The following is a 12254-nucleotide window of genomic DNA, read 5'->3' on the forward strand; positions in this document are numbered from 1 at the left end:
GGGCTGCAACCAGGGCAGCAGTTTATGCAGCCCGGGCTGGGCTCCGAGGGGCACGGGAACGGGCTGGGAGCTGGGACAGTGAGGAAGGGAGCAGAGGAGGTCAGCGTGCTCTGCTGCCCGGTTGGATCTCTGTAACACAGAGCAACTGGGACTGCAGTTCTTCCTCTGGGCTACAGGAGACACGAGACGGCCTCGCTCTGCAGCTGTGCACGCGTGGATTGACGGAAGCTTTAAACCCCCCGATGCCTCCTTTGGAGTGTCTTAATGTGAAGCCTCCAAGAGGAAATTTCCACTCCCCCTGCTTCTCCTCCCCGGCAGTTCCCAGCTTCCCTTCGGGGACCCTGCGGGCAACACGTGCCTCTGGTGACCCTTGAAATGGCGTTACCATTTGTTTGCTGAGCGCTTGCCTGATGGCTCAGCTGGGGTTGTGCAAAGCCCTGGCAAGGCTTTTGTTGAGTCTGTCCCGGCAGCTGCAGATGCCTTGAGCGCACAGCTGCGGGCCCTGAGCACGTTCAGCATCTGCAGCAGCTCCGGCACTGGGCTCTGGAACAGACGATGAGAAGCTGGCAGCCTGTGGGCTGACTGGAGCACGCGTTGAGAACACGGCCGAGCAGCAGCAGGTCAGTAAAGCACAGCCCAGGTGCCTTCTGCAAAGGGCACGCGCTGCTGAGAGCGTCCCCTGGCAGTGAGCACAGTCTGCGTGCTGAGCTGAAGAGAGAGGGAGGAATGTATTCATTGATGTAATGCAGGTATCATGGAGTGCTCTAACAAGGGCTCAACAAGGCTGTTGTAACCACGTGGTTGTTTATTGCCTTAATTGTTCTGTTTTGAGCTGCTACTATTTGATAAGTTGCCTTCCTGGTTGAGTTAAAATTCCCAGCACAGCATTGTCTGGTGGTGGTTGTGACCGTCACAGGCTGGTTTGACTGCAGTGCTGTCAGATACTCTCTCTTTTCAGGAGTTTTTTACATGTTTTGTTGATTTGTTTCTGTGTTTAAGTAAGCCATCCTGTTTATTTGAGAAGTGTGTAAAATCCAGTTGACTCCTCGCCATTTTGCACTTCCTTACACAAGGAATGTGAGCCCTCATCACTTTTAGGTAACATCAGCAGCAGGTGGTTTTGAGAACTACATCATTTTCCTTCACAAAGTACTTTTCCAAACCCTTTTATGAGGGCTTGGTTGATTTCAGCAAGCCCAAGGCTACTTCCACTCCTGAGAGGATGTACAGACATCTGCCAGAGGATTTAATCTGTTTGCCACCAGGTGTTCCCCTCACGGATCTGTAGAGGCAGTGCTCTAGCAGGCTGCTCTGCTGGCAGCTGCCATCTGTGCTGAGGCTCGCTGTGTTTGTGTGTTGGGGACTGCATTCACAGTGTTCTTCCATGAACCAGGTGCTTTTCTGCACCTCCTGCTGGATGGTTGGATGGCCATACCATTTTCTAACAGTATTTTTACAGCACTTTCCTGGGTAGCCATCCCATTTAGACGTGCTTGCAGTCAGTCAAAAGATCCCCAGTTGGCACAGACTGTCCTTGTTGTATGTCCTCAACTTTCTTCTCCACTCAGACCTCCAATAAAACTCCCCTTCTGAGGTGACTGGATACACTTGGTTATTTACTGCATAGAGGGTAGGGTTACACGCACAGCTACAGGAGGCCATCCCATTGAGTCACGAGGCTCAGAGTACTTCCCCTTTCTTTCTCATGTCTTCAGACCACAGAGGTAAGGAGCTAGGATGTGGCTGGATCCTCTCCAAGTCCCAAACTTGCTCAAGGCTTTGTGTGGAAGGAATCAAATGGTCCCTCTAAGGCAGAGCCTTATAGAGCACATGAAAGCTCCAAAGTGACCACGGCTGTCTTAGAGAAGATCTGTACTGAGGAGGAGTCTTGATGTCAAGCTGCAAGGGATCTCTGTGCAGGTGTGAGCTGCAGAGAGCCCTGCTTGAGGGCAGGTCCTGTAGTGCAGCCTGCTGCTGTGCAGCAGAGCTGGAGGGGCACTTGTGCTGCTCCCTGTTTTGGGGTAAGATGGCTGCCTCCATGCCTTGCTTTGTCTTAAGTCCCCAGCTCAGTCTCAGCTGTTGAACTAAGTGTCTGCTAACAGTTGCATCAGCCTCCCAGTATGAAACAGCTTTGTGGCAGTTTATCTCTTTGAGCTAGGCTGTTTCCTGTGCTGCAGCACATTGTCTTCCTCTGTAAGCCGAGGCTGTGCCCTGCAGAAGGGCTGAGCTGGGACTGGGACTGCTGCATTCTCTCACAGCTCCCCTGCCATTTCTCTTCTCCCTGCAGGCTCCAGTTCAACTTCTGCCTTCCAGCCGTGATCATCCCAGCCTGCAGGAGAGCAGGAAATGGCCGCAGCACATCCAGCTGAGGTAGGGGTTGGGGAAGCAGGCAGGAGAGGCCAAATGGCCAGGGATGTGAATGCAGGGGAAGAGGGAGATGCCCTCATGCAGCATGTGTGTGCTGGGGACAGAGAAGCGGCTGGGATGGGAGGTTCTGTCCTGTGTGAGCTGTTTGCCTGGGCCTTGGCTGTTCCCAGCAAGGATCCTGTTTGCTTGCAGGAGCCCGTGAGCTTTGAGGAGGTGGCCGTGTATTTCAGCAGGGAGGAGTGGGCGCTGCTGGACCCTGCGCAGCGAGCGCTCTACCGGGACGTGATGCTGGAGACGTACCAGTGCGTGGCCTCACTGGGTGAGAGCTTGTCTGCCTTTCCTCCTTGTTAGGGCACCTTTGGCTGTGCAGAATGAGCCTCTGCAAGCTGGGCCTTGAATAATTGTCATGCAGCTACATATTGACTAACACAGCAGTGCCAGCAAGAAAGGAGATACTGAGAAGCATGAGTTTCAGAAGGGATTAGTATGCACGGCACTCTGATCAAAGCTGCAGAGACATTGCTGGCAAGCAGGCATCAGCCAGGAGGGAGAAAACCAGCCCTTGTGTTGTGTGTTGCATGGTGCCACCAGCTCCAGCTCACAGATGACTCCCTGAATACTGCTATGAAATTGAGGATTTTCCATGCAATTGCCGTCAACATTTTGATGCCTTGACCACTGGTAGATTGTAAGAAAATAAGTAATCTGTTTTAAAGTTAATTTGAAAGAAAAAATATCCCTTCACAATGTTCAGAGATGTCAAAGCATTCTTTGCTCCAAGGGAAGCTGTAGGCGTGGTGTCATTCAGACCCAAATGTTGTTTTCTCCATGGGGAGGGACACAGTGGTGCTGATGACCTGTTGAACATATAAAAAAAATATCCCTTCATAATGTTCAGATGTCAAATCATTCTTTGCTCCAACATTCAGGCCCAAGGGGTGGTTTGTCCATGGGGAGGGAGACAGAGTGGATCTGTTGAACAGGCACTGTGCCAGAATGAGGGAAATGCTCTCTTGTTCCCTGTTTCTCTCCCTGAAGCTCCATTTCCAGCCCCCAAGCCCGTGGTGATCTCCCTGCTTGAAAGTGGGGAAGACCCCTGGATCCCAGATGTGCGTAGCCCTGAGGCCATGCCAGGAGACCTCATCCCAGGTGAGATGGTGGAGGGAAGGGGAATGTTGGGGCTGTAAGAGCCTTCTCTGCCTTTGTTTTATTTTGGGCACCGTGTGCTATTGCTGCATTTTCTCTGTCATCCAGCAGCTGATGGGATCAAAAATGCAAAGGAGGTTCTGCAGAGAAGTTGTGTAGCAGATAGACAGTGGGGTCACATCTCTGCGGAAGAAATCAGAAGGGATGCCCATGAAGGCCTGCAGCAAGGTCCAGGTGAGCACATCAAGAAGCCCCTGGGAACGCATCTGGGAATGACATTGAGGAAGCCAGTGGACTTCACCATAGGTCCAAAGCAGCCTGAGGAAACCAGGAGCAAGGATGCGTGCCAGATGAAAAAGCAGAATCCGTGCACTGAGTGTGAGAAAAGCTTTAAAACAGATTCCAGCATCACTAACCGCCAGTGCATGCACTCAGCAAAGAGGCATTACGAGTTCTGTGATTCTGCAGAGAGCATGAAAAGGAGAGTCCACCCCACTGGCCATCAGTGCATGTACACAGGTGAGAGAGCCTCCGAGTGCTCTGATTGTGGAAAGAATTTCACGGACACTGGGAGCCTCACTTCCCACCAGTGTATCCACAGAAGAGAGAGAATGTACAAGTGCCCTGAGTGTGGGAAGAGCTTTAAATGTAGTTCTAAACTCAAAAGACACCAACGTGTCCACACAGGAGAGCGACCATATATATGCCTTGTGTGTGGGAAGAGCTTCAAAAACAGTTCCAGCCTCATCTACCACTATCGCGTCCACACAGGAGAGAGACCATTTAAGTGTACTGAGTGTGGGAAGAGCTTTAGAAGCAGCTATGAATTGAAGATGCACCTGCGCATCCACACAGGAGAGAAACCATATAAGTGTTCTATGTGCGGGAAGAGCTTCAAAAGCAGTTCCAAGTTCTCCCAACACCATCGCATCCACACAGGAGAGAGACCATTTAAGTGCACTGAGTGTGGTAAGAGCTTCAGGAGCAGCTCTGAATTGAAGCTCCACCTGCGCACCCACACAGGAGTGAGACTATATAAGTGCTTTGAGTGTGGGAAGAGCTTCAAAATCAGTTCTGTTTTGAAGTGCCATCAACGCATCCACACAGGACTGAAACCCTTTCAGTGTCCTGAGTGCAGGAAAAGCTTCAAAAGCAGTTCTGTATTGAAATTGCACCAGAATGTCCACTCAGGAGACAAACCATTTAAATGCCCTGAGTGTGGGAAAGGCTTCAAATGGAGTTCCAGCTTCTCTTCCCATCAGCGCGTCCACATGGGAGAGAGACCCTTTATATGTCCTAAGTGTGGGAAGAGTTTCAAAGGGAGTTTTGATTTGTAGCGCCACCAGCGCATCCACACAGGAGTGAAACTGTCTAAGTGCACTGAGTGTGGGAAGAGCTTCGCCAGCAGTTCTTTTTTGAAGTGCCACCAGCGCATCCATACGGGAGAGAAACCCTATACGTGCCCTGAGTGTGGGAAGAGCTTCAAAAGCAATTCTGAACTGAAGTGCCACCAGCGCATCCATACAGGAGTAAAACCCTTTCAGTGCACTGAGTGTGGGAAGGCCTTCATAAGCAGTTCTAAATTGAAACTGCACCAGAATGTCCACTCGGGAGACAAACCCTTTAAATGTATTGAGTGTGGGAAAAGCTTCAAATGGAGTTCCAGCTTCTCTTCCCATCAGTTTATCCACATGGGAGAGAGACCATTTAAATGTACTGAGTGTGGGAATAGCTTCAAAAGGAGTTCTGATTTGAAGCGCCACCAGCACATCCACACAAAAGAAATACCCTGAAAGTGTCCTGAGTGTGGTAAGAGCTTCAAAGGGAGTTCTGAACTGATGCTGCATCAGAGCATCCACACAGGAGTGTGTCATTATGTTATCTAGATCAATCTATGTCCGTGACTGGGGTTAGCAGGCCTATGGGCTCCCCGCCCCCCATTAATGGGAAGGAAAAAGGGGTAGGGAGACGGGAGCTGGGCTCAGGGAAACAAACAGAGCAGCAGCAACAATCTAAGGTGGAGACTTACCTTACTAACTATGATGTTGGGATGTAAGATTACACAATATAATACAGTCTTATTGAAACTGAGGTCCTCTGGGATGTGTAGTTCTTCTCTCTGCTCCACATGATGTTCTGATGTGGAATAGCAATAGCAAAAAAATTACCAAACCATGACATTCCACCCCTTAATCTACATCATTACATCATGCTTAAAGTACATACATATATACAAATAAAAATTAAAATGCATTACACACACAGGTCTACATACAAATATATACAAAGAATTACTGACTGCACTCCCCCAGCATCAGATTCCCTTGTGGTACACATTGAACATCCCATACTATGTATACATATATGTAGTATTGACCAACCAAGTGGCTTCTGCCCAATGTTTTTCCCAGTGCTTCAGTGTTCCACCGTCCATTGTTTTCAACATAGCTTTCAACAACCCATTGTATCAATAAATTTACCAGAAGCTGGTTATGGCATAGGATATGGTAAACCCACTGTATCTATAAGGAAATGTTTGAAATGTGTCCCATTATCAGACTCAATTCCTCTTGGGGTGCCAGGTTGCCACAGGACTTGCTTCTCTAGACTCAGTATGGTGTTTCAGGTGGTAGTATGGGTACTGTGTATGTGTCAAGCCTTCACCATGGTAAGCACATAACACTTACCATTGTGAGAGTGTGGCAAGGTGATATAATTAAGCTGCCACTCCTCCCTGTATTTAACTTGCCATCGTCCTTCCTCTCAGAGAGGTTTAAGCCTTTTGTCTTGTTTAATTATGGCACATGTTTCACAGACGTGAATAACTTGCACAATAGCATCCATAGTTAAGTCCACCCCTTGGTCTGCAGCACACTGATGTGTCACATCTCTTCCCTGATGGCCCGAGGTCTCATGGGCCCATCGAGGTAGAAATAATTCACCCTTGTTCTGCCAGTCCAAGTCTATTTGAGCTACCTCGATTTTGGCAGATGGATCAACCTGATGGTTGTTTTGCTGTTCTTCAGTAGCCCGAATTTTGGGCATGTGTGCATCCACATGATGCAACTTTACAACCATATCTTTTGTTTGAGCAGCAATGTATTTCCATAGTTCAGCAGCCCAAATAGGTTTACCCCTCTGCTGCCAGTTATTTTGCTCCCGCTGCTGTAACCACCCCCATGAGGCATTTGCCACCATCCATGAGTCAGTATAAAGATAAAGCATTGCCCACCTCTCCCATTCAGCAACATCAAAGGCCAGCTGAACAGCCTTTACCTCTCCAAACTGACTTTGTTCTCCTTTACCTTCAGGCCTCTGCAACCTGTCGTGTGGGGCTCCACACAGCAGGTTTCTGTTTGCGATGATACCACACAATACGACATGATTCATCAGTGAACAGGGCATATTTCCTTTCATTTTCTAGTAGCTCATTGTATGGTGGGGCCTCTTTAGCATGTGATACCTCTTCTGCAGGTGATGTTCCTAACATTTTACCTTCAGGTCAGTCCATGATCACCTCTAGGATCCCTGGATGGCTGAGGTTCCCCATCCACGCTCTTTGTGTAATCAGTACCATCCAGTTATTCCAGGTGGCATCGGTAGCATGATGGGTGGAGGGAACCTCTCCTTTGAACATTCAGTTCAGCCCTGGCAGTTGAGGTGCCAGAAGGAGGTGCGTTTCAGTATCAACTACTTCAGAAGCAGTCCGAACCCCCTCATACACTGCTAAGATCTCCTTCTCAGTTGGAGTGTAGCACTCTTCAGACCCCTTTTACGCTCAACTCCAAAATCCCAGGGGTCAGCCTCAGGTCTCTCATGAGGCTCTTTGCCACAGACTCCAAGTGGGACCTTTCTCTCCAGCACCAGCAATGTAGAAGATGTTCTTTACATCCTGTCCCGTCCATACTGGCCCAGGGCCACAGCACGTGGTATCTCTTGTTTTATCTGCTCAAAAACCTTCTGCTGCTCAGGGCCCCATATAAAATCATTCTTCTTCTAGGTCACCTGATAAAGGTGGCTTACAATGAGGCTGTAGTTTGGAACGTGCATCCTCCAAAAGCCTACTACACCCAGGAAAGACTAAGTCTCTTTCTTGCTAGTTGGCAGAGAAATGGCAGTGATTTTTTCGATCACATCTGTTGGGATGTGACAACTTTCATCCTGCCACTTTATCCCTAGGAACTGAATCTCCTGGGCAGGCCCTTTTACTTTGCTTCGCTTAATAGCAAAGCCAGCTTGTAGAAGAGTTTGGATTATTTGCTCTCCTGTTGTGAAAACTTCCTCTGCTGTATCGCCCCTCGCAATAATGTCATCAACGTACTGCAGGTGTTTAGGAGCACCACCCTGTTCCAATACAGATTGGACCAACTCATGGCAAATGGTTGGGCTGTGTTTCCACCCCTGGGGCAAATGGTGCCAAGTATACTGAATGCCCCTCCAGGTGAAGGCAAACTGGCCTACATTATACAGCCAAAGAATGGAGAAGGCGGCATTAGCAATGCCAGTGGTGGCATACCATTTGGCTGCTTTTGACTCCAGCTCGTACTGGAGTTCTAATATGTCTGGCACAGCAGCACTCAGTGGGGTGTGACCTCATTCAGGCCACGGTAGTCTACCATCAGCCTTCATTCTCCACTGGCTTTACACACTGGCCATATGGGGCTGTTAAAAGGTGGCCGCGTTTTGCTGATGTCTCCCTGATTCTCCAGATGGATAATCAAATCAAGGAATCCCTATTGGTGCGATACTGCCGTCTGTGCACTGTCTTTGTTAGCAATCAGTACCTGCTGCTCTTTTAGTCGTAGCAGCCCCACAACAGACGGGTCCTCTGACAGGCCAGGCAAAACAGACAGCTGCTTAATGTCCATATCTGCAGCAGCTATTCCAAAGGCCCATCAATACCCCTTCGGAACCTTGAAATGCCCCCTTCTGATGTAATCAATACCAAGTATACATGGAGCCCCTGGGCCAGTCACAGTAGGATGTTTTTGCCAGTCTTTACCAGTGAGGCTTATTTTGGCCTCCAACACAGTCAATTCTTGAGAGCCCCCAGTCACTCTAGAAATATGGATTGATTCTTCATGACTCGAGGGCATTAGAGTGCACTGTGCACCAGTATCCACCAGTGCCTTATATTTCTGTGGTTATGATGTGCCAGACCATCAAATCAACAGAGTCCAATAAACTTTATTATCCCTCTCCCCACCAAGACTGAGGGCAGGGCCCCTCTATTGGTTACCTGTGATGACTGGAGCAACTGTACTGGTGGTTGGTCTGTTTTGTAGTTCTCTCACCCGTGCTCGTAGTACAGGAGTAGGCTGGTCGTGCCACTTTCTCATATATTCTCCGGGGTCCCGTAGGTATCACCACATGGAAACACGCTGTGCAATCTTACTGTTGTTCCTTGCTCGAGCTGGAAAGCACACGCGTCTAATAGCTGAAACTTTTGATGATACAGGTGAGGAGTAGGATTGGAATATTTTGATCAGGTCCTTCTCTAGACCTGGTGACCCATATGGAGACTGACCTTCATCACTCGTTTCTGATACTGCTACTCGACCATCATAATTAGTCGATGGAAACAGTTTCTTGTGCATTTCATCCAGTCGGTCTTCTATTCGTGAGATGGCAGAATATGCGGCACGTAGTGGGGGGGAGCTGCTGTTTGTAGTTTTGAAGTGTCATAATCATTTCAAAAACTTGGGGTCTTCTCTCTTGTTCCTCGGATCTTCTAAATGTTGTTGCCAGTGTCTGTGCGTATCTTTCTGGTGCTGTACTTGTGAGTTTCTGCCACATGCTAGGCTTGGTCCTCACTCTCTCAGGATCATGGTCTTGTGGATCAGTGTTATACAACATTTCCACCATGGTCATTTCCCTCAGGTACTGGATTTTCTGATGGTATCTGTTATGGTTTTGTAGTTTGGTTGGTGTTTGTATTCCACATCAGATAACCATGCGGATAAATGGGAATTAAGGGGACAAGTTTTTTTTCCTCTGGACTGCCTTAAATGGGCATGTGGGGATCGGCAACGGAGGGGAGGTCAGGAAGGGGACGTGTTTTTCTGGCCTGGCTCCCTGTGAGGAGACAGCGCGGTCGGAGCTTCCCACCTTCCATATCTCATCAGTGAGATTGGGGACTTGGTATTCTCTTTGTTGAAACTCTCTTGTTGTTGTTTAGCGTTATTAGGTTATTAAACTGCCATTTGTTCTCAAATCACTTTTTCCTCCTTCATTTTTTTTTTAGACTTAATCGCAATCTCCCTTCCCCTCCCCTCTCCTGAAACACATGTGGTCGGGCCGCGCTGTGAAGTGCTGCACTGTGCTGCTAGAGAAGGGAGGCACTTTTGTTCCTGCTGCCCTGGGTTTGTTCCCACTGTCCCAGAGTGAGCTCTAGCGGGAAGTTCGTGACATTTTTTGGTGGAGAATGCGGGCAATTCTCTGGGCAATGTTTTGGGCAGTAATGAATTGGCTTATTTCAGCAGCCCTGTACGTAGGACTGATGGTCCTTATGTTCCTGTGGTCCTGGCTTCAGAGCATCGTGTTGGGGGGGTTAGTTGTAAATGCATTAAGCCAACAGGTGCCAGGGATAGGGATACCTGCCTGGCTCCCTTCCAGCCTAACAAACAACACAGACACTGTGCTCGGACTGGTTCACGAATGCTCTGAATTCCTTAAGTATGACTGGGGTGTCAAATTGGATACTGTGTTGTTAGTCTCTCTAATTGTAATAATTGTAGTAGCTTACTATAAAGTCCAGAGAGACTTGCAAAGAATAGTGAGAGACTTCGGAAAAGGGCAAGGAGCATCAGGACCCCCGGTTTCAGGTAATCTCACCCCTGAACACCAGAGGGAACCTTGGGAAATTAAATGAACATTTGAGTGAGGGATGGTGTAACTCAGGGGAATCTCAGAACGAACGGCTTATGAAGGAGATAGAGAGTCTCAAGAATGAGATCCAAACCCTAAGGGAAAGGCTTCAAGTTAATCCCAGCCAACCACAGGAAGCACCAGCATCAGTGTCAGTTGCCCCATTGGAAGGCCAGAGATGGGAGCGTGTGTCCTCATGTCTGGAATGGATGGATGAAGTTGAGGAGGCCCTCCCCAAAACCACCGAGGAAGACTAACAGACACGGAGAGGATAGCGATGATGAGGGGGAAGTCACCGTTTCCTCTATTCGTAAACCTATGAAAATTACTGAAATCCAAGGCACGAGAAAGGAGTTTGCCCGACTCCCAGGTGAACGCCTTGTCACTTGGCTGCTCCGGTGTTGGGACAATGGGGCCGCCAGCATGTTCCTAAGTTGCAATGAGGCTCATCAATTAGGAAACATTGCTCGAAACTCATCTATTGATAGAGGGATCAGCAGATGTCTCAATGGAGTTGCCACTCTCTGGGAGAGGATGCTATCAGCTGTAAAGGCAACCTGTCTTCTAAAAAGTGATTTGGAGCCTGTACTGGAAAAATGGAGTACAGCTGAGGAAGGTATCCAGTACCTGAGAGAAATGGCTGTGGCAGAAATTCTGTTCGATCCCACGTTTGTCCCTAAGGACCCAGAGGATGGCCATGACCCACAGAAGGTGAGCAGTACTCCAGAACTATGCAAGAAACTTATACGGTCAGCACCAGAGAAATATTCCAGTATACTATTAACGAACTCTAACAGGTATGAAGAGCTGGAAAGAAGACCTCCAATTTTTGAGGTTATTCTTTCACTGCAAAATACCGAAAGCACACTAGTGCCATACCGTGCCACCATCGCAGCCATCTGCCTAATAACGGAGAGACTGGACCAAATAGAGAGAAAACAAGACAACGTGCTGAAGAACTGGTTCGTGGCAAGGAACCACAGTGAACCTGTGGCAGTCTCAGCCATCAGACGCAAGTGCCCGCCTGCCCGAGTGAATGACAGCAGTGAGCCTATGTCATGTGGTGCCATGTCGAACTACCTGCGTGACCATGGAGAGAATATGAGGAAGTGGCATGACGAACCCAATTTTGCACTGTGAGCACGTGCGAGAGAATTACAAAAGAGGTCAGCCACTACTGAGATTGCCTCTACCGCTGCAGACAACCAATAGAGGGGCCCTGCCCTCAGCCAGGGGGTTAGAGGGATAATAGAGTGTATTGGACTGTGTGCATTCGGTGGCCTGGCACATCAGAACCACAGAAATATAAGGAGCTGGTGGATACTGGTGCACAGTACACTCTGATACCCTCAGGTTACAAAGGGACAGAACTGATACATATACATGGTGACTGGGGGTTCGCAGGAACAATCTGTGTTGGAGGCCGAGATAAGCCTCACCGGTAGAGACTGGCAGAAACATCGTATAGTGACTGGCCAGGGGGCTCCTTGCATACTTGGAATAGATCACCTAAGAAGGGGACATTTCAAGGACCCCAAAGGATACTGATGGGCTTTTGGAATAGCTGCTATAGAAACAGAAAACATAAAGCAGCTGTCTGATTTGCCTGGCCTATGAGGGGACCCGTCTGCTGTGGGGTTACTACAGGTGGAAGAACAATGGGTACCAATTGCCACGAGAACGGTACACAGACGACAGTACCGTACTAATAGGGATTCCTTGCTCCCCATCCATAAGCTAATTCAACAACTAGAAAGTCAGGGAGTAATTAGTAAAATCCATTCACCTTTCAATAGCCCCATATGGCCAGTGCGCAAAGCCAGTGGAGATTGGAGGCTGACAGTGGACTATCGTGGCCTTAATGAGGTCACACC

The 12254-nt window shown here is 48.7% G+C and overlaps 1 pseudogene across 1 annotated transcript; it reads left to right on the forward strand.

Moving 5' to 3' along the window:
• Positions 1–2130: 2130 nt before the first annotated feature.
• LOC146756862 (uncharacterized) lies at positions 2131–5604 on the forward strand (annotated as a pseudogene). The gene is made up of 4 exons (XR_014937170.1): positions 2131–2370; positions 2560–2686; positions 3406–3516; positions 3622–5604. The product of XR_014937170.1 is annotated as an uncharacterized LOC146756862 (transcript).
• Positions 5605–12254: the final 6650 nt, after the last annotated feature.

The sequence above is a fragment of the Coturnix japonica genome, chromosome 25, assembly GCF_054131305.1.
Source record: "Coturnix japonica strain WE chromosome 25, WE-NBRP24, whole genome shotgun sequence".
Taxonomy (NCBI): Eukaryota; Metazoa; Chordata; class Aves; order Galliformes; family Phasianidae; genus Coturnix; species Coturnix japonica.